Source organism: Cyprinus carpio, unplaced genomic scaffold (genome assembly GCF_018340385.1).
Source record: "Cyprinus carpio isolate SPL01 unplaced genomic scaffold, ASM1834038v1 S000006728, whole genome shotgun sequence".
NCBI lineage: Eukaryota > Metazoa > Chordata > Actinopteri > Cypriniformes > Cyprinidae > Cyprinus > Cyprinus carpio.
In genome coordinates, this window is record NW_024879331.1 from 467886 (window position 1) to 472592 (window position 4707).

Consider the following 4707-nt stretch of genomic DNA (forward strand, 5'->3'; position numbering starts at 1 on the left):
GACACACTCGGGACTGGTCGGTCATCTGTTTACAGTATATAAAGACATAAGTGCTTGGCAGGGGGCCATGCCAAACAACAGCATCCACCAATCCTGAGCCTCGTCATCGCAAGCCTTCTGAAATCCATCCTCCACCATCCCCTCCCCTTATAAAACTGGACATGAAATACCTGCTAAAGAGTGCTGTTTCTTCCTCATCAATTATATGTAAGGCGTTTAAATTGGCAATACCCTCTCATACCCTCCCTCATCATCTGAAGTGGCTTAGATGCAGCTAAAATGTCTTCAGAAGAACAAAAGAAAGTATATATTAAGACTTCAAAACCAGCTGGATTGCTAGGAGTAAATGCATTGGTTTAAAAATACATTTTTATGGGTGTACTTAATTAAAACTTACAGCTTTACTTTCTACTTACAGCCAGTCTTGTTACTTCAAAACTTTTTCTTTTTGCTAACAAGCATTCAAACCTACCTTCCATTCCAGTAAAAGTAGTTATATCATGAACTGGCTCCTAAAGAATCTTAAATGGTCTTTTAACTGGGATCTTGAGATTCTGTGTTACATCTGGTTAAATTATTTGCCTCATAACCTCTAAAATAGGGCTTTTCCCTCCTTTGTTCACTTTAAAAGAGGTGTAAAGAGATGTAGACATTATCTAATTTATTGTAGGAGTTTGTGGAAAGGGTATAAAATGGCATTATTATCATTAAACTTCAGAGCTCAAAAACAGGGTAGACAAATGATTTCTTGTGTTGTTTTCACATCAGTTGCCAGGTATTCTGGCACAGCAGTTGGTAAACTTCAATGTCTGTGTACCTTCAGTGCCCACAGAGTAGTGGAAAATCCTGTACCCAGTACATTTAGGGTCAAACTTTAGAATCAAAACACTTCACAGTTTTCAAGTTAGATGACTTAATTGACCAATATATATATTCCTCTAAAATATAGGAAAATATATCACCTTACAAAAACCTTAAGTTAGGCAGAAATATATTGTAGGATTATACAGAGAGAAAATGTACAGTATGAGCATTTTGTTAGGTGGAAGTCTTGCTAAGCACTGAATTTCAACAAGCTTTTATGACCTTCTTCAGCGGTTTCTTTTTTGGTTTGAAAAAAACAAAAATAGGTGTTTAGATCCTGCAAGCAGGAGCAGACCCCGTTGAAAACCTCATATGAGCTGAATAGCAGGTTTACAGAGGGATTTTCTTAACTCTGTGAACCTTGGTCTCATATCAAGGAGGGCTGCATAGATGAATTGTTTTGTGCTATCCTCAAAAATTCAGGCCTGACGGTAGGGTTGCATTATGATGACATATCTTTTTCTCTTTCACTTGCAACTAATGAAAGTGGTTCACCGCACAGCCAGCGAGTTAAGAATGGCTCTCACTGCCACTGCCGGTGAGTCCCGGCTGAGGGATGGGGAAAAGCAGAAATAAGGGGCGGTGGAGCCCGGTCTGAGATTTTAGTGCTGAGAGGGTTTAATGAGAAGGACAGAGAGGGCAGAGAGAAGGAGGGAGGGGAACTGGGTGGGGTTTGGCAGTGCCTTTGCTCCCATCATGCCATTCCAGTCCCCGGACAGTCGGCTGAGCAAAGCAACAATTCTAACGTTGTAATTTGGAACTAAAAATATTACACTTTCTTTCCTCTTTCTCTTTTTTTTTCAAGCTGCGGTACCCCATTGTGGTATTTTCTCCCGTGCCAAGCATGCATGTGCAGGCCCTCGTATTGACTTCTGACAAGTTAAGAGAACACTTTCAACCATGCTATAGCAACAGTATAGAGCTAATTTAATATGTGACTGGCTACTTAAGTGTCATGAAAATTACTCACTCTCCTGCAAAGATCATTATATTGAGGCTGCAATGATTCATGAGGTTTCTCTTATTATGCTGTTAGCTTCCAAGCTAGACAACTCTATATGGCACTGCACAATATAGTGACTATGTTACAGCATTAGTTAAATGTACCCTTTTTTGTCTCTAAATGAGTACTTATGTTCACACATAACTGAGACAATTACTGACAAGGCAGTCTGTACATCCATGGAATTATCAAAATACACCATAAACAGTATTTATGGCATAAAGCAGGGTAATTACAGTACATTGTTTAACTGATGCGATAAAAAAATAAACCGGGATGAACCCCAAAGCTTGACACATTCAAAACCATTTGTGCGATGTTGACTATAACATGTTTTGCCACAACGAAACAATAATAATTTGGAACAATTTGTTGCCAGCCCAATGCACAATGCATCCTTTAATCTACATTACAATGAAAATATACGGCTACAAAACAATGAACTACTTTTATAGTGCATAAAACAAAAAATATGACAACAAAATTGTGAGGTTTGACCATATGCAAATTAACTGAATGTGTTATTCATTATGTAACATGCATTGCTTTTTAAAGGGATAGTTCACCCAAAAATGAAAATGTTATCATGTGCTCACCCTCAACCTTTCATTCTTCTACAGAACAGAAAATGAGATCATTTACTGAATGTTGGGTAATTTTAATACAGCACAGACTGAATCACGTTTACACATATTAAAGCACCTAAAGTGTCAGCGATAACCACTCCAAACACTCCCCCATCTTGTATTGTTTGGACATCCCATCCCAATCTCATGCAGTTTGTTAAGCCATCAAGCTGTATTGGTTTGGTTGGGATGCTTAAACTTTTAAAGGAGATTAACTAGCAGATGTAAAAACATTTACACTTCATCGAGACATTTTAACGAACAAGTGGGATTACTTATGTGACCTGTGCATTGTAAATTAATCTTACAAATACATTAAATAATGTGCCGCAGAATATCCTGCACAAGCATTTCTGTTGAACCTTGTAATTACAGATTAGATGATGATATTTGTATATGAGGGTGTGGGAGGGGGTGTCTCTACTTTCATCTCTGTCATAGCAATTAGCTTTAAATTTAGTTGCCCAACAACATATAGGAACTTAAAGCCAAGAGCCGCCATAAGGTTACAGTAGCAACACCCTGAAATTTTGATGATGTTCTTTTTGCTTTTTTCTGCTTGTGAAATGTTTTATGGATACACAGCAGCTTCATCAAAAAGCGCAACAGAAATGACCGGCTGGAAAGCCAGCAACTAACTTGAGTACAAGGCATGCAATGCGAGGGTGGTGCTGCTGGATGGTTTTCGAAATTATTCTGAGCTAAGTTTACATTGTTTTTCAGAAGCTTGGCCCCTGAGAATCTGCTAAGTCAACTACAATTTTGTTTAAGCTTTGCGGCTACTCCACATCTTATGTAATACTGGCTTATAGCTCAAATTTGTTTGGTAACTGAATGACATGTCAATCACTTGCTGAAATTACTTCCCTCTAGAAGAACTGGAAGTGAACCCCTTTTGCTTATATAACCTTATGCAGCCTCGGTTACTGCTCACCCCACAATTCTTTGGTTTCTGAAGGCTACACCCTGGTGTTGCAAACAACAGAGAGTACCGACCATTACATGACCCCCTTTTTATACACGAGTCCCCACAGAGTGAACAGTTTTTCATAGGAAATCATAGGGTGATGGCAGCCGATCTCTTTTAATCACAGCCATGAATATCAAAATAAAATTCTATCTAAAGACTAAGCATGCCTGCCAGCAAAGAAATAAATCAATTGACGACAACAATATGAATTGTTTTTAAAACTGCTTGTCAAGGTGCAAAAGTCAACACAATTCATGAGCTCAAATGACCTTCTTTGTATGCTCAGAATAAACCTACATTCAAAAATCATTCAAATATGAAGTAACCTCAACAAAGGTACCTAATGTTGACATTTTTAGCTTTATTCTGAGCTAACTTTTTTTTTGTATAGTAAGTGATAGGTTAGCATTTTTAGCCAATTCCATCTGAATATGTCATGTGGAAGTTGCAATTTTTTTCTATAGATAAAGTGCAAAATTATGCCTGTTTAAATCCCACTTGCATGAATATATTTGTTTTTTATGTCATATTGGTCTATGTTAAGTTTTTCTTGTTTTAGAAAAAATCTCATACTCATCTAAAAAATAATGAGACCAAAGAATCTTGTAGACCCACATGTCCATAATTACAAAATTGCGGCTGTCCTCACATCACATGCATGAAATGGATATATGGAGGTTTTATAGAGTTGCGTGTACACGCAATGTCCAGTTACAGGAAAATGTTCCCTGAAAAATGCTAAATTAATGCAGCCACTCTATGTTTTAATAATATATCATTTAATTGCTTTGTGATTTCAATAATACCACTGACTGGCTTAACTAGCCAGATAGTAGAGCTATAATGTTATATAAAGAATAAAGTATAAACTTTCCTTAAAGTTGCACTGCAAGTGAAACCAGCAGATTGTCATGTAATTTTTTCCAAATGAAACAGATGGGTATTATTAGATATAAACATAAGATTTAGATTCCTAGAACAGGGAGTCACTAGATTGTTTACTGGTGACTCCCTGTTCAGTTTACTTCATCTTTATCTGGCCTATATTTACCTGTATTTTTTATGCAATCTAAAGTTCCAGCATGAATGTTCAGTCACTGCTTCCTTGCCAGTAGTGGATTACATTATGAACATGAATTTCAGAATGTCACATCATGTGTGATGTCTAATTTGAAGTGTAAGCTTTTATGTCCCTCACGTGTTCAATGGGCAGGTGAATTACAAAAGAAAACCTACAAAGAAAC